This window comes from Furipterus horrens, unplaced genomic scaffold, assembly GCF_987537825.1.
Source record: "Furipterus horrens unplaced genomic scaffold, mFurHor1.1.pri manual_scaffold_6, whole genome shotgun sequence".
In the NCBI taxonomy this organism is placed as follows: Eukaryota; Metazoa; Chordata; class Mammalia; order Chiroptera; family Furipteridae; genus Furipterus; species Furipterus horrens.
In genome coordinates, this window is record NW_028327176.1 from 128,135,759 (window position 1) to 128,163,669 (window position 27,911).

General features: G+C 36.0%; 1 protein-coding gene across 3 annotated transcripts in view; it reads right to left on the reverse strand.

Moving 5' to 3' along the window:
• The window catches only part of UBE3D (ubiquitin protein ligase E3D), a 136,714-nt gene that overhangs the window by 55,102 nt on the left and 53,701 nt on the right, over positions 1-27,911 (reverse strand). The gene's annotated exons all lie outside the window — the stretch shown is intronic.

Consider the following 27,911-nt stretch of genomic DNA (forward strand, 5'->3'; position numbering starts at 1 on the left):
TATAAAACAGACAGATTAAGCTTTTTTTTCAGGTCAACATTTTATACCCAAAGTTTAAGAGGTCTGAAATGCAGTCTTCTTTGTAAGGGAGCAACTTGGAGTCAGGGAGAACAATAGCTAACACAGTGAATGTTTCCTATGTGCTATGCTCTGTTCTACATGTGTATTTTGATCAGCCTCAGACACAGAAAATGGAACTATTGTTATCACCATTCCACACGTGTGGAACTTGTTTCTGAGCTGGATATGCCCTTTGGAACATCCAGTTCAGTGATTTTCAGACTTTTAAAAAGTGATCAAATCCTTTCACCAAAAATTGTGTGAAAGCCCTTACTAGTAACACAAACAAAAGTAAAGGTGCTATTAGAAGGGGAAGGGTTGGCAGGAGGCTCCCTTCATCTTTCAGAGGTGGTCATGAAGCAGCTCTATTTGAAAATCCTTTCATTTGAGGGACGAGGAAACAGCGCTACAAGAGGAAAGGGACTCATCTGAGATGAGGCGGATGTTTAGGAAATGCTACTGCTGGGTCTGATCCTGACTTCCTGACTTCCCACCCAGTGCTTAAAGAAGAGGGAAAAATCAGGAAATCATTATGAGAAAAGGAATAATAGCACGAGTCTTCTGCTATCAACTCTTCTATTTACAGTGCTGAGGACTTCCTGCCAGTGCCCTCACCAAAGTGTCTCTTACAGCTGTCCTGATTTTTAAAGAGAAGTGTGTGGATTTGTCTTTCTATAAACTTCTCTCTTCGAAGTGACTTGTAACCAAGTCAGTGGTGAATTCGGAAAGTTTAGGGAGCATCATCAGTGGTTGAGAGTATAATGCATTTTAACACTTCATATGACAAGTCATAGCAGATCATTTAGCTGTGTTCATCAGGTTTCTTATTAAGCTGATACATTTCTGACATAGGGTTTAGAGTTTACACTTCTTGGAAGCATTTGTCTTTTAGTTGGACTGGAATGGGACACTGTCCACATTCCTAAAAAATGGTCTGTTTTAGCAAGCATACTTTTTTTGTGTGTCTCTTCAGTGTTATACAAATTATTTTAAATTGATTAGCTCTGTTATTCTTTTGGCTTTTACTAATTATGTCAATATCACATCCTTGATGTTTCCCTGGAATGGAAATAAAAATCTTGTCACCTGTGGTAAAAGGCAAACCATGTACCAGTGCAATGGCTCCAAGCTCATTCTCCTAGCACCTTCCTTATGCCCTCCGCGGGCCAGTTACCTTCCATTCTCTCACCTGCACCACACACGACACACCCTAGGCTTGGTCACAGTTTTCTGGGCCTGGAAGGCTGCTAGCCTTCCCAGTGAACTTCCGTTCATCCTTCAAGACCGACTTAATTATCATTTCTTTGGAGACATCCTTCCTGTTTCCCTTATAAGAATGACGGTAACTACTTGCTAAATACTACACTTGTATCTATTACAACACTTACCACCATCCTGCTTGTATTCCAATTTGAGCTGTGTCTACGTCTCTGACTCATCCGAGATCAGACACGAGCAACCATAACCTGTGGATTTCTCTAACTTAGCAGTCTAATGTGGAAAGAAAAATTAGATTAGTGTTGTTTTTCCTCAAGCACACCCAGGATTTAACCTGTTACTGGCTAAAAGAAATAACAATTTTTCACTTATATTTGTATGGTCGATAAGCAATTTAAGTTTTCATGATTCATACCCTCCACCCCAGCACCCACAACAGGGATCATTACAGCTATTTTCATTCTGCTTTTTTTAAAGTGCCCTAAAAAGGTTTTTGCTTTTTCTGAATTGGATCACTTGACACTGCCCTGGATTGTGAACTCAACTGTGAATCCTCAACCTCTAACCCGTCATGCTGCAACGTCCGTCAGGAAGGGGGTCCGAGATACATGAACACTGCGACCTGGATGGGGCTTGCTAGAGTTTATAATTAAGGATCCTGCCAGCACAGAGATCATATTCAAGGAAGTATCACTTTTTCATCATTTTCTACTCCTCTTGTGGCAGTCATAAGAGAAAAGGGAAATAGTGACTTATACAAATAAGTATTTTTAGAACAGAGTTATTTTAATTTATTATGGCTGTAACATGCTGTGCATAACATATGCTTAAGTTTCATAGGTCTTAGGTCTTAGGTTTCTCCTGTTGTTTACCCTCTGCCTAACACGCTCAGGCCATCAACCAGGCACTTTGTTCATAACCATCATCTCTAAACTGATAGTAGCCCTAAATGGCTGGCATTATTTATCACATGTTAAAGATAAGGAAACCAAAGATCAGAGAGGTTAAGTGACTGTCCAACATCATACAATTAATAGGCAATTGAACCAAGATTTACTCAACTCAGCCCCAGTCCAAAGCCTGTGCTCTGCCCACTATACCACACTGATCGCTGAGGACTATATAACATCATCTTCTCCAGGCAAGCCACAAGTCACTGAATTCAATAATGCTTGTTTCTTCTGTATGTTAACTCTTTAGCTTGAAAAGTATTTTACTATTTAAGAGTATTTTCATTTCTCTGCAAGAGGTAGGTTTGTCCTTAAGCAGCTACTTTATTATATATATTCTAAAACTTGAATAAGAAAGGTAGTAAAGTTAAACATGGGAAAATACCTGTATGTCATGGTAAGCAAAATAGTTATATAATGAGAAAAAAAGGTTAGAAGGCAGTACAAAAAATATAAATGGTGATTTCTATTAGAGAAAAATAATGACCTGTTTTACACATTTTCTTCTTTATGCTTTCTTATTTTCCAAGTATTATTTTTATAATCAGAAATAAGTTAATGTTATGATGTAGATATAATTTCTTGCATAGACAAAGAAATGTTTAAATGCTTCTTAAAGGTGTCAACAGGCTGTTAAATGGCTATGATATGATCTATCAAAAAGGACATACAAATAGAAATTAAACTATATCAGCACTGCCTGGCCACTAACCATCAAGTTCTCTTTAGCAAGCATTCTTGGACAGGCCTAGTTTCCTCATAAGATCCTGAAGTTCATATACAACATATTCAAGGTGTATCAAACCATCCAAATTTAACAAAGGACATTTATTACACTAATAACCATAGTCACAAAGGAAAGACAAATTATTTAAACATGTTAGTTATTCATGTCTTTATGTAATTACAAACATTGGCATGGTATGTAAATCTGACACTGGCATTTTAAATCTAATCCTTAAAGTATTCTGTAATTTAACAATTTTCATCCCAACTGAAGCTCAGAAAGCTGAAGAATGTTGTCCTGATCACAGTTAGAATGGGATGGAAAAGAAACTCAAGCATCATCTCCATCTAAATCTCATGCTCATTTTACTCTACCATAAACAAGGCAAAAGCATGCTACATATCACTGAAGCAATTCTACCCAATAAAATTGAAAAATATAAGGGCAAATAATGGGGTAAATTTTAGCTATTTTAGAACATCTCTATTTTTAAATAATTTTAACAGCCTTAGTTTTGAAATTAGATAACCCAGGTGGACCTAATATGGGTCAAATTCCCAATATTCATCCTGTCCTTTCCCCACAGTATATTTTTCATTTGCCCCAGGATTTTTTTTTAATGTTAAAATTTATAAATATTCTCTATAATTTTAATCATATAAAATATTATTCCAATCACATAAAACATCCATATATGTGGACCAAGACAGAAAGTTATGGTAACTTGTCCCCAAAATTTCAGTTAATGTGTTTCATATTTTTAAAAATTTAGTTACAAAGAAATAAAGAACAGAGCAGGAAGGAAAAAGGGTGAAGTGGTCTGTCATACTAAAAATTCAGTTTATCTTATAACAATCACCAAATTCATTATGTGGAACTTAGGGCACATGTTGATTAAGCCAGAGGTGATAGCTGAGACTATCTACCCATGTCTCAAATATGTACAAATTTCTGGTAATGATAAAAACATGTTAAAAACATAGGATTATAATAATCCAGAATTTGGATTATTTCTGGTATTTCCTGCAAAAACATCACAGACTCTGTCACCTTCAAAAATAAAATCAATGTGAGAGTCACTTAAAAAGGAACAATGAACCTATTTCTGTGACTTTTAAAGTACTAGGAGAGAGAGTAAAAGCTCTCCTAGGAGACCATTGCTGTCAGCCCCGTGACCTTAGTCTAAGAGACCAAAATGCGAGCAGAGGACACACCATCCTTATTTCTAAACTTTTGCCTTGACAAATCCCCTAGAGAAGCAACTATGGCCTATCTATTTTTAAAGAGGCAAAGAGTAGGGGGAGAAGTCACTTCTATCACTTCTAACAAAAATGGTGAAATTGAGAATGAATCAACCACCAATCAATAGCAAGAAAGGACTTGAGAAAATAGAAAAGTGATATAGTCTTCTAGGAAACATAGAGGTTGTTTAATATAATAGGTGAAAATAACCAGCAGGGATGACATAACAACTCTATCAATAATTAAAATGTTTCAAATGAGTCCAACATAATTGTATAGAGAAGAAAAAATATGGTATAGGAAAGTTGAGATAAAAATACTTAAATTTCATATTTTTCATATTTTAGTAGTTGATTTGGAGTCTTCAGTCCTAGAACGTCCTAAGAAAGCAAAGGACAAAATAATGACATTAAAATACAATAGTGTTTATACCTGTGGATTTTAAAATTCAATTTCAAAGCTATCAAAATGATAAACTCATCAGTTATGCTCTTCTCTTCCCACAAAATCATGCAAATCAAGAGGCTCAAATCTTCATGTTCACTTAAGGAACAGTTGTGAAACTGCCCAGGCCATTGAGGGTACACATATCCAAAAAGCCACCAAGTAGCTGAAAGATGTCATTTTACAGAAGCAATGTGTACCATTCTGTCCTTACAATGGCAGGGCTGGTTGGTGTGCCCAGGCCAAACAGTAGGGCTGGATACAGGGTCGGTAGCCCAAAAAGAATACTAAATTTTTGCTGCACATGCTTAAAAATGCAGAGAGTCGAGTCGGCAGCCGTCCGTCTCGAGAGACGATGGTGTAGCTTCTTAAGAGCTGAAGCTACAGAGCCTGGGCAGGGTGATATGGAGGGTCTGCTGTTGCCCATGCAGCAGACCCCCCCTCTCTTCGCAGCTGAAGGATCCAAGGGAAAGACGGAGTCAATACAGCTTGGCTTCAGGTGCGCCGCAGGAGTTGCCGGTGTTGACTACAACGTCAAACCGCCTTAGGGACTCCGGCTCCGGATTTTCTGTCGGGGTTTACTCCCTTAGCCTTTCCCCTGAAGAGGTATGCCGCAAGGCAGCGGAGGTTTTTTGGAATCAGAGTTTTCCTTCTCTGAATGCAGAGAGTAATGCTGAATTTAAGGGTTTAGATGTAGGTTCTCTGTCACTGAGCACATCCAGGTGAACAAAACTCCCAAGATGCAGTGTTAGAACTTACAGGGCTCATAGGCGGATTAACCCACACATGAGCTCTCCCTGCCACACTAACAGGACCCTTCCAGAAAAAGAGCAGGTTGTTCCTAAACCAGAAGAGGAGGTGGCACAGAAGAAAAAGGTAGCCCAGAAGAAACTGAAGAAACAAAAACTTATGACCCAGGAGTAAATTCAGCATAAAATAGGTACTAATAAAAGTTAAAAAAAAAAAAAAAAAAATATATATATATATATATATATATATATATATATATGTTCTCAAAGTACCAAAGCAAGTGACTGACCACAGTGTAGTGCTACAATCATTAAAAACATACAACTATTTAAAAATTATTTGGACAAGGAATCAAAATTTAAAAATTCTTATGAAATGTCAAGAATACAAAATTCCATATACCCTTTCTTCACAAGAGGCCTGCTGGCAATGGTGCAACTCAGTTCAGATGAATTAGGCCTGGTCCCTCTTGGTATCTGAGATATTAGTATCCGAACTGCATAACCCTATGTCACAAGTGGCTTTTTCTGGTGCATTAGAAAAAAAATCCCAATCACTAAAAATGCTATCCCTTCATGAGAAGAGATGAGAATCCAAATGCCAAGATCACTAACCTACTTGTTCTTTGTGCAAGAGTCTTTGATTTTAATTTTTTAATTTTTAATTGCTTTTTAGAGAAAGAGAGAGGAAGAGAGAGAGGGAGGAGGGAGAAGGTGGAAAGAGAGAGAGAGAGAGAGAGAGAGAGAGAGAGAGAGAGAGAGAGAGATCAATTTGTTGGTCCACTTATTTATGCATTCACTGGTTGATTCTTGTATTCTTGTATGAGACCTGACTGGGAATCAAACCCACAACCTTGACAATAATTTAACCTATTGAGCTACCTGGTCAGAGCAAGAGCCCTTGATTTTAGAAAATGTCCTCATGTTTAAGACTTTAGGTCTTTTGTGAAGTCACATGTCAATGTAACTCTGGTACTATGAAAGTCCAGCTGGCCACGCCCATTTCAGGTAAGAGAATAATTTAAAACTTACATTGTATATAGAAAATTCATTTGTACCAACTTAAATTCAATTCCCCTGTAATAATCTCATTCATGTGTACCTTAAAAAAATAAATATAAACAATAAGATAGACCAGGTCAGGCCAGAGAGTCTCCTAAGTTTTATATCTATCATTCACATATGAGCTGACCCTCAAAAGGTCTGAAAATAGACCCTGGCAGATACGTTCCAAAGTTTTATTCAAAGATTTTATGGATTAAGAAGCATCCCCTAGAAAAGCATTTTGAGTCGAAGAAGGAATTATTTGGTTCAATTTTTTCAAGGCAAAATATTGTTAAATGAAAACTTTTAGAACCTAAGAGAAATTACACTGAAATCTCCAAAGGCCATGATTTTTAAAAAGACTATTTAATATGTGGCTTCTCTTTCCTTGCAACCATATCCTTGAAATGAACTACCTCGAATAGCTGGCTTTCATTGTTCTATATTCCTTTCATTTTGGAGAGGATATTGTAGATATTTGATACCAAGGTATGAAAAAGACATTTAAAATGTTGTTAATCATCCCTTTATGATATATGTGTGTATAACTGAGGGCAGGGGAGGGCATGTGTTAAATATGGGGTATTTAAGAAATCAGTATTCTGGAAAGGTTTTAAAGTTATTCTCAGAAACTGGAGAAAGGTAGTTAAGCATCTGAATTTACCGATATTAGGAGAACTAGAAAAGTTAACTTGTCCTGTGGTTTTTTAAACAGTAATATATCATACTGTCAATATAAATATAAAAATATTGTTATCCTCTAAACCAATTCATAGTATAACAAGAATTTTTTTGTGAATGTTAATATGAGTAAAATTCACATTTTTAGCCTAGGAGATAGGAAGAAAACAAAACAATGTTTATTGATTATCCAACAACAAAAAGCTTATTATTTCTTTTTTATTTTAAAATAACAAAAATAGTTCACTTATAACCAAGGTATTTTTTGTTAAATTATTGATACATTCAAAACATATAAACTTGTTTTAATTAGTAAAATAAACATGTATATATTTTCAGTGAAAGTAGAAAAATTGTATTTCTGAAACCTGAGTTCATCTTTTATTAACATCTTCAGTTCTGTTTTCTAATTAGTAACAACATTGAGTTTTGAAACTAGCAAAAATAAGTTAATGCTTCAAAGTATAAAACCCCTAAAAATCAAGACCTAAATGATGATTGGAGATCTATTTGGCATGAAAAGATAAGTCACAATATTTTGATGAGTTAAAAAGCAAAAGCAAAATAAAATACAACATATACAGCTAAAATTAATTTATGTATTGTTAAATATTCTAATCATATCTTTCTGAATACAGGGTGGGGCGAAAGAAGGCTTACTGTTGTGAGTATGTGAAACAGAGTTTATTTTTATATTATTATTTATTGTATTATTTTCTATACAAAAAACTGTAAGCCTACATTTGCACTATCCTGAATATGAACATAAAGAGATACATATGCTAGGAAGAGTGCCAAAATGTTGACAGCAGTTTTCTGTGGAAACCAAGATTAAAAGAATTCTGCTTCATTTCCCTCTATTGTTTCAAATATTTATTTACGTTAATATGACCATGTTAGTGATCATATGAAAAGTAAAGCTATTTCATTTTGAAAATATATAAAACAAAACCTGTCTTTGAATGTTTAAGATATGCATTAATATTACATCAAGTAAAATTAGATTTTATGCAAGAAATCAAATCATCACAACAAGTTCTTTAGGTCTTTAATTTACCTTAAACCAACCTAATCAGTAGTCTTTTCCATGAAAAGGGGTACTTGAGATGATAAATCTGGCATTCAAGATTTTTATTATTGTGAGCATTGTTCAAGTTGTTCTAGATATTAAAAATGTGTTGCCTAAAATTGACAAATTTGGTGGCTGCTATAATCAGAATTATTTACTTACATAATAAAAGATACAAAGTAAATAATACAAATGACTACTTAAGGTGACTTCAGCAGTTATAATACTTATTATTAAGAGATGATAATAAAAGTAGGGAGCCTCTTCTTTTTCATTTTTTTTAAGTGTGAGGAAAAATGCCTGCATCCAAGGAATGTAAGGCAAAATTATTTCAGATAATTTCCATGAACTTGGAACAAGGTAAAAGCCCATGTTATTTGCCTGAGCACTCCATGAAAACAAAACCAGAGAATCTGGCTTCATTGGAGAGTCAGTGTCAAACATAACCTTCAACCTAGGATCCGTTCATATTTTTGTAATGGCCAATAAAATCATAACATCCAGTTGGCCTGGTGCTGTGATCCCATCAGGTTTTGCAACCTAAGCAGAGTCAGCTCAAGTCTAATCAGATCAAACAGCTGTTTTAACAGTTGGGTTTCTCCAAAATTAAAATATTCTATTCCTGACAGTGCCTAGCAACTCAACTGTTAAAACAGTTGCTCAAGTAGAAGAGTTAACACCAGGAGTACATGCAATCTTCCTCCCATTTGCAACTGCTTTGAGATTCTTTCAGAATAGAAGTTCTAAAACCTCAGTTCACTTTATGTACAGACCTGTTTAAATTCTTATATTTATAATGCCTCTATTGCTGACCTTCAGCCAATATTTCTGCCATTATCATCTCTCTTGGTGTTTGCCCTTTGTTTCCTTCATACGCTAAACCATAACTGCCAGCTAGCGGTTCTATACTTCCCTTCTTTGAATTATCATCTGTGTGCTTTACACTCTTATTTATCTCTCGATTGTCTTGGAAGCATTTTCACTTCCCATGAAAAAAAGGTGGTAAGTCTCTGGACTCTACTAAGTGATACATTATTTTCATGACTTTTGTTAGTACTATTAAGGTTGAATGTTGAAGTAAGACACTTAAAAGAAAAAATCCAAACGTGCCCTCTGGCTAACAGTTTTCATTTCATTGGACACTTTATAAATGCCTTCAAAATTCTGAATTCACCATGATCTCAGATAAACCTGTCTTTTTTTTTTTTTTTACTCACTCTGTAGCATAGAAACTTACCAACAACCATATTACCAAAAATGATTAAGTAGTTTTATCTATTTCTCTCTCTACCCAACCTTCCCATCCATGCAGTCATCCATCTGTCTATGCCCCTGCTCATCTTAAAAATTTTTATAACTAGAATAGACACATCCAAGCTAAATTGGCTGATGCATTCTTCAAGTCTGCAAAAGATCTTGACCCTGATTTTGCAACATTTGCTCTCTCCCCTCCTAATGTCCTCACTCCCTAAAATTGTACTGCATTAAAGATAATTTAAAATCCTAGCTCCCAGGGTCTGTCTAAGAATAGATTTATTGCAGAACCCAGACTCATCAAACCAGAACATACCTACAAAGAAGCTGAACATGTTTCAATATTACAAAAAATTTTCCTGCAGCAGCTCCAGCTCTTCCCCTGGGTTATATACAGAGAGATTCTGGCACATTAATCTTAGAAACAACCTCTCTCCCATGCCCTGCTTCTCAGTGTAGGAGGGCGGAAACCACAGATACACTTCAACAAGTGCAGATACCATAAATAAAAAGGTGCTCACTTGTCCCAGGCAACAGAGTTCTGGGGCAACTTGACTCCAGTAAGACAGTGAAGTACTTTGTGAAACAGGGCTCCAGGGCTGGAAGTTATTTTAATAAGTTATGTCAAACCCTAAATTACCAGCATAGTAGAGCTAAGATTTTTAATTAAAGGGGACTGAAATACTGGCTCTGCTGTCACTATCCCATTACCATAATGTCCATGTTGAAGAAAATAGGCCCAAAGTCTCTGAACTTTATTTCTGAGTCAGTCTGCAAAACAATGTTCATTCTTCCAGCTTACATTATTGGTAAACTCAGTTTTGCTTTACTAGGCTAAACATAGAAAAGTTTTCATTTTTAATAAGAGTTTAGATAAATAACCCTAAATCCCAAAGGGCCTCGTTAAAGCAGCCTCATAAAAGTTTTACACTTGCATATTAGTTTGAAAAAAAAAAAAAAGTCTACCTAGCAGTATGAGCTCCTGCTGACTTCTCTAGCCTTGGGGAGGTTATTGTTGAAATTCATATGTCTTGCTATTTCAGATGATTTAAAGCAGTCTATTATGATAAATCACCATGAAGTACACCAAATGAAAGACATTGTTCCAACAAAAATCTCAATTTTAAATACACAAAATACACACAATGCACTCACCCATATGCTTAAATAGCATTAAGGTTCTGATACATTACTCATCTAAACACATTTTAGCCTCAAAACCTAAGATGCAAAAATATATTTTGTATTAGGTGATACATTTCCCCTTTCTTTTTTTAGGAGGTCATTTCAACACATTTTGACTTTACCCTGGAGAATTAAAGTCTATGCAGGAGAGTTCCACCAAAATTGGAAACTAAATCAGTTGGAATAATAAGAACATAAGTAGTGGGCAATGTTAACATTTTATCACCTCCCTTACCAGGCCTGGGAAGATCAAGAATGTCACAGTACATTTAAAAGGTGAGAGACGGTGAAAACAGAACAGAATCTTCTATGTTTTAATACTGAAACACTAGAGATGGCTTTTAAAAAAAGGTCTGGTATCAAGCCCTGGCCAGACAGCTCAGTTGGTTAAGAGTGTCATCCCGATATGCCAAGGTTATGGGTTTGATCCCTGATGAAGGCACATACAAGCAGCAACCAATGAATGCATAAATAAGAGGAACAACAAATCAATGGCTCTCTTTCTCTTTCTCAGGTCAATAAACAAAAATTTAAAATAAATTTTAAAAACGCTACAGTACCTAGGACATCATCTTGCAGTGTGGTAAGTGCTTAAAAAATATTTACTAAATTAATTTTCAAAAATTGCCTTATAGACTTCCGGCCAAGATGGAGGCTTAGACTGACATGCTCTGTCTCCCTCTGCAACTAAGTAGGAATAGAACTACCTCAAAACCAAAGATAACCAGAAATTTCAGAAAATAAAACTACACGGAAGCCCAACGTATGAAGTTATAAACCAGCAGTGCTCGTCTGGACGGGTAGGAGGGGCGAAATCGGAATTGGGACAGAAAGGCTGGGCAGTGCTGTCCACGGTAGCAGTGGGGATAGCGGCGGGACTATGAGAAACGCCAGGGGAGCAATCCCGGCGGCAATCGAGACCCAGCAGCTCGCAATTCCAATGCTGGGGAAGGCAGACCCCCCATTGCTTTGGATGGTGAGGCCGTGGGGCAGAAGCCTCCCGGTCTCTCAGTGGAGAGTAACGGCAGGAATCCATCTTGGAACCACGCCCCCACAAAAAGCGCCACAGAGCGGTGAAAAAGGTCGCTGGTCTCCGGGTAGTGACCAGTGCACAGGGCGCTGTCCCCTACAGCCCGCCCAGGAAACAAAGGTAAACAGAAAACTGACAGAATGAAACAGACCATGATTGAAATCCTGGTGACGCAGCTCACCAGGCAGCAGATGAGGGACCTAACCGATGAGCAAATAAGAAATCTTTCTGAGGCTCAGTTCAGAGCCATAGTCATAAGGCAGCTTACAGAATTAACAAAAGATTTGGAATAAGACAGGGAAGGAATGAAAGCTAGTCACACTGAAACGAACAAAAACACTTATGAGACAAGTGGTGAAGAAATGAAAACCAAAGATCAAATCAACAAATCGGAACATAAGGAAGGAACAAACAGTCAACCAGTGCAGAAAGAGGAAACAAAAAGGGAGGAACATGAGGAGAGGCTCAGAAATCTCTGGGACAGCTATAAGTGAACAAACATTCAAATAATAGGATTGCCAGAGGGCGAAGAAGAAGAACTAGAAATTGAAAAATTATGTAAAAAAATAATGAAGCAGAACTTCCCGAACTTGGGGAAGGAAATGGACTTATAGGTCCAGGAAGCACAAAGAGTTCCAGAAAAACTAGACCCAGGGAGAACCACTCCAAGACACATTATAATCAAATTGTCAAAAATTAAAGATAAAGGGAGAACCTTAAAAGCAGCAAGAGAGAAGAAAAGAATTACATACAAAGGGGTCCCAATTAGACTATCAGCTGATTTCTCAAAGGAGACCCTGCAGGCAAGAAGGGATTGGCAAGAAATATTCAAAATAATGAAAATCAAAAACCTACAGCCACAGATACTCTATCCAGCGAAAATGTCATTCAGAATAGAAGGGCAGAGGAAGTGCTTCCAGGACTAAGTAAAACTGAAGGAGTTCATCAGATCCAAACCACTGTTATATGAGATGTTAAAGGAACTGGTTTAAAAGAAGATGGATCAAAATTATGAACATTAAAATGAAAACTGCATCACAAGAACCAACAATAGAAGCTAGGGAATAAGAACAAAGGCAAACTAAGTAGGCAATGAGAGTGGAAAAAGAATTATAGGCATGGGGAACATATTGGGGGGAGGTCAGCAGGGAGGGGGGAAGGGGAAAAGGGACGGAGATGGTACAGGAATTAAGAAGCATAGTAGGAGGGAATGGAGTAGACAGGAAGAGGTTGAGAAGAACTATATGCACAACCAATGGACATGGACTTAAATGGGGGGACAGCTGGAGGGAGGGGGGTCACTGGGTGGAGGGGCGCAGAAGGATAAGAAATTGGGACAACTGTAACAGTATAATCAATAAAATATATTTTAAAAATTGCCTTATAGATCATTTCCTGTTATTTTTATCCCATTACAGGTCTATCATCATTAATGCTTCTTAGACCTTAAAATCAGTGACCAGGGATCTTTACTCTATAAATTGGTTAGATTTCAATAATATAACCTCAGGATACAAACTGATCGGAGAATAAGGAAGGCCCTCTGCAATATTCCTAATGCATGGTTATATCATCTTTGCTTGAAAAACTCCAGTAACAGGGAAACTCACTGCAAAAAGTTCTTTAAATTGAATGAAATCTAATCTTCAGAACTGGAGCCCCTCAGAAAATATGACATCTAACTCCTTCTCCTGACTTGTCTCTAAGCTCAACATTCCCCATCTCCTAAACATTCCATTTCCTCATACAGATGAGTCTTCTTACCATTCTAGTCTTTCAACTTAGGGACCATGTAAATATTAAAATAGCGCTACCATGATCTTCATCACTAGTGCAGAATGAATGTATGCATAGTATCTTATATGTTATTGTTCACATATATTAGTTCATTTAGTCTTTATAATGATGTAAAATGGGGTTTCATTATGTACATTTTACAGACAAACAAACTGAAGTTCAAAAGGTTAAATGGCATGGTGTCATAGAAGAATCAGGACTCAAATCCAGTTCCTTTGACTCCCAAGGGTTTTTCATTACCTTTTGAACCTTAGTCTTTCAGCTGTAAAATGGGGGTAATAATACTTACCCTTTAACAGTTTCTTGTGAATTTCAAATGAGATAATTTATGAAAAAAGCATGAAAGGCAGGTTTTTATTACTGAGATCATTCATATGCAGATAATCTCTGTTCTTTCAAGTATTTAATATATAAATGAGAGAAGTCCAAGTCATAGGTGATAAGACTGTTACTGTTCTTTGCTTCCAGAATGCAAGCCTATGGCAACTGAATGATCTGGAGTATAGTGAAACTAACTCCTATAAAGACGCAGGACAACCCCTCATCTTTTGGAGCGAATTCAGGAAAGCATTTTTTCTAGAAAAACTATTTGATTTTTGCCTATACTGAACCCCTAGTATTCTGTCAGGTTTGTAGATCACAAACATTATGTTATGGATTAACAGGTTTTTGTGGACTGGCTGGAAACCTATTGACATTTATAATATAACTCTATGAAAGACATCCTTCTAGTTCTAAGAAAATGCATTAGAAAGAAACTTTTGGAAAATGTTCATTTATAAGCCGAGTCTCCCGTCTCCCTCATGATAAGGCCCATAAATGGCTTTCTAAGGCATAATAGAATATTTTTAAATAATTACTTTACTCTCATTTTTCAAGGGGAATAAAGTAGTAGTGTATATTCTAGGCCTAGTTGAAGAATGGAGAGTTGATTTTCAAATCAAGTACATCTTACTAAATGCTACTATAAGAACATGACATTAAGATTTCATTTGATAATTATTTCTTAGAAGGATTAACAGATGAACAAATAAGCAGAAACCTATAATAAATGGCCTCTGTTTCTAAATAAAAATCATCTGGCTTAAATAAAAAAATTTTTGTCAAAAATGTGATAGACAAAAGTAGAGAGAATAATGTAATGAACACCCACAGAACCCCATCACTCAGCTTTAACATTAACAATTTAGGGCTATTCTTGCTTCAGCTATATTTCCCACCAAATACCCTCAATCCCTGGATTTTTTTTAAAGCAAACTCCACAAATACTATCATATCATCTGTAAATAAGATATTATGTCCATAATATTATACCTAAAAAATTAACAATAACTCTTTTAGTTTGTTTTAATTGTATTCCTATAAAGTTCATACATCAAAATTGGTTGACAGTTATGTTTCTTTTAATCTATTGGTTTTCCTTCCCTTTATCTTTTTTTTTTCTCCTCTTGCTAATTTGTTATTGAAGAATTCAGGTTGTTTGTCATGTAGCTTCCCAGTGTGGATTATGTCATAGGTAGGGTTATATAGTTCTACCGGGAGGAATAGAAATAAACAATCTCTCTCTCTCTCTCTTTCTCTCTCTCTCTCTCTCTCTCTCTCTGTTAGCATCCATAGATGATCATTACCAAGTTCCATTATTTCATGATAAGTCAGTAAATGGTGTTATCCTGATTTTATGATTTTTTTTCAGTTAACAGCTGTAATTCCTCTATAGAAAGAAACTTACCATTCATTAGGTTACTTTGAGGTGCAATTAAGAAAGGAAACGCAGAATAAATGCTAATTTTCCCCCTTTATCTTCCAGTTTTCAAAGCAATGAGATGGTTCACTAGCATTTACCAAAGAAAATGACCAATAACTTTTTTTTTAGTATCATTATGAACTGTGGATCTAATATTTGTTGTTTTAGCCTTACTATTAAGTTATTATCCTTACTGAGACTCAAATTGACCCATGTTTAGTGAGCAGAGCCTGTTCAAATTATCTCCTGAGTCATTTGACATGACCCTGATAATAACTGACAACGTGTTTTCTGTTAGAGCAACATATTACAAGTTCTTCTTGTAAACTGCCTATACATACCTGGAATCACTCAATTTTGGGTGGAATTCTGGTAGTTTTTATTGGGAAATGGTGTTTAGAGGCCAAACAATCTGGCTTCTAGGGATGCATTGCCACTGAGCTAGTCATTGTATCTAAGCCTTATCAGTGAGCAAAGTGAAAAAGTATTATTTTTTTAAGATTAAAATAAATCATATATTCATTTTAGTATTTTGTTTTAAATCAAGATTAAAGTTATTTTACTACATCAGTCTTGCATCTATATATTCTTTTTCCCATGCCAAAAATGCCAGTTCTCATGACACCAACATAATTACTCTTTTGACCTATCCTAAAATGTACATGCAACAGGCTCCGTATATTAGTACCATACTAGTGCCAATAATATAATTATTTAAAAAGTTTTAAAATGCTTTTGTAGTTTCTTTTGTCATTAGGATATATCCCAAGAAAGAAGTAAAGTCTAATCACTGTGCTTTATAGTCTCTGGGAGCACTTACGTCCTCTTTATACATTTATGTTACCAACTGTATGTGCACTAAGATTCTCACTTCTAATTCTTGCTCTATTCATCCTCTTCTAGTTCTCCTTTTATATGCAATTTAAATTTTATGGTTTATCACTTTTTAAAAATATATAGGCAAATATATACTTATATTCTAATCATTCTTCAATAAATGATAGTATACCACACACACTTCACCATAGCATATTACACTTGCTTCAGCAAAAATTTTCCTTACTTTTTCTTCCAACACTTTTCTTCACTTTGTCATAGTAATATTTGTTATTACTTTTTAGAGATGTGTGGTTTTTAATTGCAAGGATGTATCATAATTTATTTATCTACTCTCTTATTGATATTTTGGCTTCTTTGTTTCATTCATTCATTTAGTTTGCTAGTAGTACAAATAGTACTAAATTGAAGTTCTGTGCATATATGCTTTAATGTTTGACAATGTGTCATTGGAATAAATTCTAGAAGTGGGATTCCTCCATCAAAAAGTAAAGGCACTTGTAATTTTGCCACATTCCTCTCCATAAAGATTGTGCCATTTTGCATTTCCAGCAATGTATGAGATTTCCTATTTTTTCGGTTTCACCAGCAGGCTATGTTGTGAAACTTTTGCAAATCTAATAACTCAGGAGAGTTTTAGTTTGCATTTCTTGTATTAGAAGTGAGATTAAACATCTTTTTTATATGTTTGAGTTCTTTGTAATTCTTTTCCTACGTAATACCTGTGAATATCTTTAATCCATTTTTCTATAGAGTTGTAAGCCTTTTTCTCCTCTCTTTGTAGATTTTCATACCTAAGGGCTATAAGCCTTTGTCTGTGGTTTATTTACAAAGAGTTTTCATAGTTATTCTTTTTTTGGTTTGTTTTTATTAACTTTTTATTTTCACTTTTATGTAACCAAATTCATCTCTCCTTATTGCTTCTAGATTTGGAGTTATAAAATAGTTTTCCTCCTCAAAAGTGATGAAAGAAACCACTCATATTATATTCTTTTTGTACATATAAGTTTTCCTTTTCTAAAATCTGTAATCCATCTGAAAAGCAGCTCAGAGTATAATGTGAAGACTAAAATTTTTATCTTTTTCCCCGTATATATCCCATTATCCCAACCCCATTATATATCTACATTTCCTCATTGATTTGAAAAACCACCTTTATTAAATATTCTATTTTCACAGGAGATCAAGTTTATTTCTACTGAGTTCCAATGGTCTGTCTATTCATGGGTCAGTACCATACTATTTTAATTAAAAATATATAGTTTAATATCTGGAAAGGCTAGACTCTCCCCTGGTTTATTTTATTTTGGGTTTTTTTTATATTTTTGTTTGTTTGTAAATGAATTATATAATCAACTTGTCTAGTTGAAAACAAAATAAAATCTGATAGTATTTTATTAAATTTTTAAAATTGGGTTTATATATTAATTTAGGAATATGTGATATTTTTTCTAATACTTAGCCTTCTTATCTAAGAATATATCTTTCCATTTGTTTAAGGTAACTTTGCAGTCTTTTTCAAAAGTGTTTTCTAATTTTTCTCATACAATTTGAACATTTCTTAAATTTAAATTTTCTTCTCCCCTGCTCCCTCCACCTCTTTCTTCTTCTTTTTGCTATTGTAAATGGGCTATTCCCTTCCATAACAAATTCTAAGTGATTTTTGATTGCATATTAAAAAGAACCAATAACCTTAAATAGCTTTGCTAATTAACTATCTTATTGTTGTAGTAATGTTTTCATGGATGCTCTGGGTTTTCCTTATAATCATATCATCCACAAATAAAGAGTTCTATTTCTTTCTTTAGAGTTCTTATGCTTGCAATCGCTTTATTCATATCTAATTGCATTGGCTAATATCCCAACACAATGTTAAAAAGTAAAATAAAAATTAAGTTAAAGAATTAAAGTCAATATCCAACGACACTATAGTAATTAGAAAAATATTGTTTATAATGACAAAATAATAAAAAAAAAAAGTGTTGATCATGACGTGAAGCAATGAAAATGCTTATGATGGACTTCCAGCCAAGATGGACTCCTAGACTGACACACTCTGTCTCCCTCCACAACTAAGAAGGAATACATCTACTGCAAAACCAGAGATAACCAGAAGTTCCAGAAAATAAAGCTACATGGAAGTCCAACATATGAAGTTATAAAGAAGTGGTGCTTGTCTGGATGGGTAGAAGGGGAAAAGCTAGGGTGGAGAGGTCAAGCTATGCTGGTGGCAGCAGCTGTGGCAATGGCAGTGGTAAGCACAGACATCCGTATTTAAAAAAAGGCGAGAAACACCTGGGGAGCACTCCCAGCTGCATACCAGATCTGTCAGCTCGAGATTCCAATGCCGGGGAAGGCAGACCCCGTTGCCTCGGATTGTGAAGGCTGGAGGGGGTGGGGATGGAGGAAGGGGCTCCCGGTCTCTCCGTGGAGAGTAAACGGTAAGACTCCATCTTGGACTGCCACCCCAACACAAAACGCCACAGCATGGTGAGAAGGGTCGCCCGGTAGTGATAAGTGCATGGGGCTCCGCTCCCTATGGCATAGGAGGTGTGATAGCCTCACCCAGGAAGCAAAGGTAAACACGAAATGATCAGGATGGCACAGATCATGATAGAGATCCCAGTGATGCAGCTGACCAGCCAGCAAATATCTGATCTAATGGATCAGTAGATAGGAAATCTTTCTGAGGCACAGTTCAGAGCTTTGGTTATAAGAATGCCTATTGACCTGACAGCTGATCTTAAACAAGACGGGGAGGAAATGAAGGCTAGTCCTGCTGAAATGAATGAAACACATACGAAACAAGTGGCAAGGGAAAGAAAACCAGGGATCAAATCAAGAAATCGGAACATAGGGAAGGAACAGTCAACCAGTGCAGAGAGAGGAAATAAAAAGTGAGGAAAATGAGAAGAGGCTCAGAAATCTATGGGACAGTTATAAGCCAGCCAACATCCGAATCATAGGGTTGCCAGAAGGTGAAGAAGAACAACTAGAAATTGGAAAATTATGTGAAAAAATAATGAAGCAGAACTTCCCGAACTTGGGGAAGGAAATAGACTTACAGGTTCAGGAAGCACAGAGAGTTCCAGAAAAACGGGACCCAGGTACAACCACACCAAGACACATTATAATCAAAATGTCCAAAATTAAGGATAAAGAGAGAATCTTAAAAGCAGCAAGAGAGAAGAAGAGAATTACGTACAAAGAGGTCCCAATAAGACTCTCAGCTGATTTCTCAAAAGAAACTCTGCAGGCAAGAAGGGATTGGCAAGAAATATTCGAAGTAATGAAAAGCAAAAACCTACAACCATGAAAACTCTATCCAGCTAAGCTGTCATTCAGAATAGAAGGGCAGAGAAAGTGCTTCCAGGACAAAATAAAACTGAAGGAGTTCATCAGATCCAAACCACTGTTATGTGAAATGTTAAAGGGACTTGTTTAGGAGAAAGAGGATCAAAACTATGAATATTAAAATGAAAACTGTATCACAACAACCAAGAACAGAAGCTAGGGAACTGAAACAAAGGCAAACTAAGTAGGCAATGAGAGTGGGAAAAGAATTATAGGTATGGGGAACATAATGGGGGGAGGTCAGCGGGGAGGGGAAAGGGGGAAAAGGGAGGGAAATGGTACAGGAATCAAGAAGCATAGTAGGAGGGAGTGGAGTAGACAGGAAGATGTTGAGAAGAACTATATGCACAACCAATGGGCATGGACTAAGGCGGGGACAACTGGGGAGAGGGGGGGTCACTGGGTGGAGAGGAACAAAGGGAAAAGAAATTGGAACAACTGTAACAGCATAATCAATAAAGCATATTAAAATAATAATAAAACAAGAAAATGCTTATGATGCTGGCATAAGTGTAAATTTGTATTGCTACTTGGAGAGACAGCTATTTGGAATTACCTAATAATATTGAAGATGTACTATAAGACCCAAACATTCCCTTTTTAGTGTAAAAAAGAGAAAATCTTATATGTATCAACAAAGAGAAATAAACAGGAATGCTCACTGCTGCATGATCTATAACTGAAAAAAATGAAAACAACTTAAATGTCCACTGAAAGGATCACATAAGTAAGTCACAGTATATGCTGACAAAGGAATATTTTACAGCAATTAAAAAGAATAAATAAATTAAGTATAAACATGGAAAAGTCTTAAAAACACTATATTAAGTGGAGAAAAGCAATTTGGAAGAGAATGCATAGCATGATACCATTTGCATAGCATTTAAAAACATGAAAATTAATAGCATATAATCTTAATATTTATATTTAATAAAGTATAGTATTCATATTTAGTAAAATTATACATAGTAGTCAGCAATATATAATTTTTTATTTATAAAAGTATGCATGGCAATGATAAACATCAAATTTCAAATCCCACATTTCTTCTGTGGAAGGATATAGAAGATGGATTCAAAGGAAGCATCAATTGTTTTAATGTCTTATTTTAAAAAATTATCTCTCCATCTATAACAAATATGGCAATATGGTAAGGTTTATAAAAAACTATGGAGTAAAAAGTGGATGTTCATTACATTATTCTCTAACTTCTCTATTAATTCAAGACAGTTTATAGCAATAGATAATTAATTAGTTTATCAACTTGGTCAGAACTCTTAGAAAATTACCTACAGTACTCTGAGTCTGGCCACCTACTAAAGTATAAGATGTGACAAAACATCTATTTTTCATTGACATAACTAGCAATATAGATAGAACTCTTGTTTAAACAATTAGCTTTGAACAGAGATACATGAATAAGGTAACTGCCCTTCCCTGCTGAGGACACTCACCAGTGTTCACATGAGGTCTGAATGAATGTATATCAATATCAGGCTTGAGTCGGAGCTCCTGGGCAGTCACAGTCAGAAGAAATTAGAGGAAAGACTCTACAAAACACTGACATGATCAATTACATGCCATTTCCTTTCTAGACCTTTTCTAAGGTATTATTAAAGTTGGAGAAAGGTCTTGGATATTGAAGGATAAACATTTAGCACATTGAAATGAAAATTACAAAGTGGCCCTTGGAAGGTATGGCTCAGGTGGTTGGAGCATAGTCCCATAAACTGAAAGGTTGCAAATTCAATTCCCAGTCAGGGCACATATCTAGGTTGCGGGTTCGGTCCATGGTTGGGTGCATATGGAAGGCAACTGATCAATGTTTCTCTCACATTGATGTTTCTCTCTTCTCTCTCCTCACCTCCTCCTCTCTTTCTGGGATGAATAGATATATCCTCAGGCAAGGATTAAAACAAACAAAAAAACAAACAAACAAACTACAAGCAAAACCAGATGTTGTCAGGAAATTAGCTTCAGGAAAACAAAATGAGACCGAAGTCCCAGGACTAAGCTCAATACTAAAGTGACTGTCACTTTACCTGGAAGAATCAATCAGTAATTGTTTAGTGACAGAAAGTTCACCACATTCTACAAAATAGAATTAGCAAAAAAATGGACTAGAATTCAGCCCTCAAGCAACTTATTTCAAAATAATGTATGCATCATTTATAGATCAAGTTTATAAAATTCTTTGGGTAAAAAGGAAAAATGTCAGGTCTTCAAGGCAAATAGAGAAAGCAAGAGTTCCTTTATAGAAATAAATTATAGCAGGCCTCTCCTACTTACACGGAGGAGCCACTTCCAGTGGTACAAGCACCCTGGGGTGTTCACCTCTGATCCAGCATCATTAACCCATGCCCTCTGTTCTATAAATCTAATTTCTCCAGGAGGCTGTCCAGATAACCACTTCTTCCTTAGACCAGGACAGCAATTACTCCTAGGGGGCTTGGAGAGTAGAAGTTAATGTATAACTTTCCTATCAGACAGCCTGCTACACAACCTGTAGTACACTCACTCATCAGTTTGAAAGCTACATTTCAGCTATGCTTTTATGACACAAGAATGCCAACCTCATCTCAGTATAAAAAAGTACGTAAAGGTTACCAAACATTTTAATAAAGGGCCAGACAGTACATATTTCAGGTAGATGGGGCATTTGTCACAACTACCCATCTCTGCTGTCATATGGCAAAAGTACCCACAGACAAGTGTGTATAGAGGTGAGCACGACTATGTTTCAATAAAATTTTATTTACAATTATCTAAAACAATCAAGCACACTTTGAAAGAGAACTGTTTCATATGACTATGTGAGTTCATTTCACGTTTTAAAGTCTGATTCAATTCCAGTCTCCATCAGCAAATACGCATCAATTGCTTACACTTAAGAGAGGTTCCCCACAATGAAACCTTTCTATTTACTTCTTTGGGCTCCACTGCTTTATTTCCTCTGAATGAAACACAGATTTGTAGCCTTTCAGAGATTAGGAAGTCCTTTTAGAAACTGATGAAAGCCTCAAATACTTGCCAAGAAAAACACACATACATATGCACATAATTTTTTAACCAGCTTCCTGGGGTTCACAGACACCCTGAAATTTGCTGGAAGTGAAAGCAATATGTCCAAGGACTCCAGGTTTGTTTCTGTCTTTTCTCTTGAGCTAGTTATCTACTGCTGCATAACAAGTACCCCCAAACCTGGCAGCTTAAAATAACAAACACCTCAGTTTCTTTGGGACAGGAATCTGAAAACTGTTGATCTGGGTTGGCTCTGGTTCAGTTTCTCATGAGATTGTAGTCAAGATTAGAGTAGGGGCCATAGTCATCTGAGGACTGGACTGGGGCCCCATTGTTATGGTGCTGGCAGCTGGATCCCCCCAGAGCAAGCGATCTGACACGGGGCCAGGATGAATCCACTGTGTCTTTTATGACCTACTCTCAGAATTCACACTCTATCACACACACTTTGTTCTATTCATTAAGTCCAGACCACATTCAAGGGACAGAGGCATTAAACTATGCCTTTTAAAGGGAGGAATAAAAATTGTGTTAACAACTTTAAAATGATCATATACCTTCAAAAACCCAAAGATACTAAGAAGGTGGGATCATGTTTAATCTTGCTGGAATACCTCACTGTTCCTAGCACCATGCTTAATAAATAAATACCTGGCACTGACTCATTAATGCACTGAATCAGGCAGGGGTCAGGTAGTTTTTCATAACAGTCCTGTCTGTATATTTGGTAGCTAATAATTTTTAGAAGTACCTAAATAGAATAATTAGTTATTTAACTTTCACAAATGAATTAAACTATAAAATGAAGACTAGATGGTGATTCTTGAGCTATGCTCCCACAGCTTACAAGAAAATCTTCCTCCCTCAAAAATTTTAGCTAAGCAAGATGTTATATAAGAAGGTAAAAAGAATGAACTTTGTGGCTAAAGAAGATTTATAATTTTGAAAATTAAAAAATAAAAAAGAATGAAAACATAGAAATTCCTAACGAATTAATATTTACCTTCCAAACTGGTTGAAAAAAATACTTTCTTCCCCTGAGCATTTCCTAAATTCCCAACTTTTGGAATTTCCCTCAAGGTCTTCACCAAGGCTCTGATTATCTATGAACCTGCCAAGCACACAGCCTTAGGAGGTAGAGCCTCTAGGCATCATCAGTAGGGTGGTGGTGGTGGAGAGTTAGATGTACATGTCACATTAGCATTAATTAATGTCACCTGCAAAAGTCCCAAGTGCATCAATAAAAAGTGAAGATATTCATGTATAAAAACAGTATGATTAAACTTTTTAAATTAAATTTTCTTTTGTTTCAATAGATTTCAGAGCAAACATGCACAGAGTTTATATAAATATTTCAAGATGTCAAGTAACTCCTCCAACATTTATAGGTCACGTCTCCAATGTAAAGAAATGGGATCTGTAGTTAGTCTGTCTCTGAGGATTTTACTAAGAATTAGCTTTGCATTTTGGGTATTTTTCATGTAGTGATGTGTTCAAAATACATAATACTAGATATAGGTTAGTCTCATTCCTAGAGTGTATGTTCTACAAGAGCAAGAGTTTTGGAGTGTTTATTCACTAATGTATACCTATCACCTAACACACCATCTATAGTTGAATGCATGAACACACAAACAAACACACAAATAAACCTTCCACATTACCTGTGTGTAAAAAAGGGCAGGGTTCTTATGAAGGTGCATGTATTAGCAAAATGCAATTCATTATTTAAGTGGCTTAAAACATTTTAACCTTAAAATTGTAAATAAATATAAATTCTCTTATGAATTCCCCTTGCTGGATACTACCAAGCTATACCTAGCATACACTGACACCCACCAGCTAACATAGAAGATGGCTTCTGTGTGTGTATACTCCAACCTCTTTATTAAACTATTGTTTTCCAACTTTGTTTCAATTAATATTAGATTTCTCTTGCTATATTCACTCCACTCCACTGATATACATGAACTTTTAATGCAATTTCTCGAAAGTATATCTTTATATCTAGTGTTCCCATGAAAAAGGGATGTGTGATCATGTAAAATTCTTAAGTCTTAAGTACTTTATGTTCCTCCTAATAATTCACAGTGAGCTTTAGAATATTAAAGTGCTGAGTAGTATAGCAGTAAAATATCTATATACAATTTCACTGAGCCCAATGCTTCACAAATTTGTTTAATATCAAAACAACACTAAGCAACAGCTATTGCACAGTAACAACCTCATTTAGTATTATTTTTTCTCCCACAAAAAAAGAAAACCCTATTAAGATTTTTTAAAATATATTTTAGGAAATACAGTCTGCAATTTCTCACTTTTGCTCAGGCTGTCTCCTCTTCAACTTTCAGCCTTCTCTGTGAAAATTTCCTTAATTAGAAGTAATCAGAAAACCCCTTGTTTGTCTTTTATAGGACATAGCATATACCTTCCAGAGTTTTTATGTAATTTGTCAGTTTCCAAGGTTAAACACTGAGACTCTGGAAGTAAAAATTCTGTCTTATTTATATTTTTATCTTCTATATCTTAAAGCAGATTTTATACCCCAGAAGCTTAAGTGAATGCCTATTGAACTGAATCTGAGGCTAAGCAATGTATTTATTAAATACTGTAGGAAAAGAAACCTAAACCTCCAGTTTATAAGAGAAACTAAACACAGTAAGGAGCTTGAGATCACATTCTTTAAAATGCTTATGTGTTCCAAAGTTGTGGAATTATGGAATGTTACGCATCTCTCCCCCCAAAACAAGGAAATTAAGGTCCAGAGAGGAGACTGTCACTTGGCTTCGCAATGTAGCTTGTCAATGTCATTGGAAAATCTGGGACTAGAATGCATCTAGTCCAATACTTTTCCCAGTATAAAATGTCAAATGTCCTCCTACAACTTCTAAGTGTCCCCAATGTTTCAGGTCCTGTCAATATCAAATGCCCTAACAACCACTCCCAACTACAGATGGGGAATCATTTCTGTGACTGTTTTATTTTAGTGTGCTGAAGTCCTATGCCAGATAAGATTATTAAATTTAAGAAACATGTTTCTACAACTGTATCACCAAGTCCCATGACAGTATGGTCATTTTAATCTTGTTCTAGGTTCTCTCTTTTCTTCTAGAACACATCTGCTGACTTATATGTAAACCTTACTTTAAACATATCTATAAGCATCTTAAGAACTGCCTATATAAGAATTTTGCTAAGAACAAGGCATTCTGAAACAATCTCCTATCCTAAAGTTCTGTTTTTGTTGCAGTTGTCTTATTTTTTTTGAACAGCTTCTTTTCGTTACCTTTATTTTTAGGTGCAGTGTCTTTAAACACAGACCAAATGATTTCGTCAGAGGTAAAAAGTGGCTGGTAAGCCAAAGTGGACCTGGAGGGTTTACAATGGCTAAATCACCCCACAGGGAAAAGGGTGGAGCGAGGGTACAAGTAGCTATTAGAATTATGTCTAAAGAAGCCCAAGGAAACAAATCAAGCAGGAGCCCCAAATGAGAACTTCATGTGAAGAATAGTGGAAAATAAAGTATCTGCAAAGGATCCTGCGTGTGAGTTAAATGTGGAAAAGAGAGGGAAGAGGGTCAGCCCAAAGAAGGATAAGATGGTTTGCAGCCATTCATGGGTGCATCGTGATATGGAAATAAATAAGATGGGCTTGAGGGCAGGAGATTAAAGACTGGGATTTGCAACTAGCAGGGAAAAAAAAAAAAAAAGAGTAGATTCTGAAATTAGGTTTAGAAGCAGTAGCCAAATTTAGGCTTCATTAGGTAGATAAATAGAGTGGATTAGTTACTCCCACTCGGGGGCTTTCAGGTTTGATGGGATAATTCTGAAGAGTCCAAAAGTGGTGCTCAGTGAATAAATCATTTCCACCTTATTTTTGCTTCACAGGCAGTTGCTTTAGATGCTAGTCTGGAAATACTAAAACAAGAAACACATGTGGCAGATATAACTAAGGGTTTTCAAGACAGACATTTTTTAATCCTAAATCTACTACATCTTAGCTGTGCCCCATTGGGTAAGTAACCTCAGTTTCTGCAAAGGACGGTAACCACAGCGCTTCCCCACAGAGATGCTATGAGCATTCACTTCCCACAGAGATGTTATGAGCATTCAATGATATAAGCTATTAAAAATCTTAGCACGTCTGATGCATAATAAAAGCTCAATTAATGAGTTATTTTTATTAGATTGTTAAAACCACATTATCCTTAAAGATTTTAAAGAGGACGTTTATATCAAGCCTACAAAATAGAAGAGTACATAGCTGGACAGTAAATAACAACATTACCCACAAGGAAAAGAAAAGTAGGAAAGCCAGTATATAGTGTCTATATAAATCTTATTTTCAACCCAGAAAAACTTTTATTCAGAAAACTCAACTAATCTCACCCATGCCCTTGGCTTTAATTATGGCCAATATGCAGATGATGCACAAATTTACAAATCCAGTCCAAATCTTTCCTCTGAACTCCAAATCTATATATTAGCTTTCTGTTTGTTACTTTCTCTTGAATGACTCAGAGGTACCTCAGACTCACCATGTATAAAACTGAACCTCATGATATTCCCTCAAAAAGTGATTTTCTTAAACAGTGTTTATTGCAGAAAATAGTGGTCCATTTCCAAAATACAATCAGTACCCAAACATTGCAGTATTACTAAGTATCTCAAATGTACCTCAGCTACCCACTATAATCATTCCTCTTGGGTTTCTGCAACAGCTTCCTCTCTGATTTATCTTATCCAACTGTTCCCTAGATGGCTGCCAAAATAACCTTTCTGAAGCATAAATTAAACCATCTCAACCTTTTCTTTAAATAAAACATTTAATAGATCCTTATTGTTCTTAGGATGAACATGAAGACAAAACTCTTTGAAATGTCCTTTGGGACCCTGCGTTGGTCTGGCTCCCCCCTAACCTATCCCTGTTACGCACTCTCTCAGAGCTACCTTGGCCTTCTCTCCAACCCTTTTACTTGCTGGCTCTCTCCCATCTCAGGTCCTTTGTTACTGCTTTTCCCCTGGCCTAGGGACTCTTCACACAGTTAACTCATTCTCATCCTTCAGACATCAGTCAAGCATCAATTCTTCCTGGAATTCTATTCTAACCTGGCTGGTCTCACCCTGTAATTTGTTCTCATAGTACCATGTAACTTCGATGTAGCCCACATCAGGATGCACTTTTACATTTTTTGTCTTTCCCACTAGACTCTAATAAGCTCTATGAGGCAAGGCATCAGATCTCTTTTGCTCAATACTGTGTTCCTGGCACCTAAAACAGTATCATGCATTTAACAAGTATTTGTTGAGTGAATAAAGGGATACCTTCAATACCTGAGGTTGAAAACTTTTCTGTGTCATGTACAAATTCAATGGATTCTTGAAATCCAGTCTCTTGTCTAGTACCACAGAAAACACAGTTTCCCATTGCATCTAAATTACCTAAAACAGCTTTGTAGGAGGAATCCCTTCCTAGCTCTAGCTTCTCTCTAATTCACCCTATGTA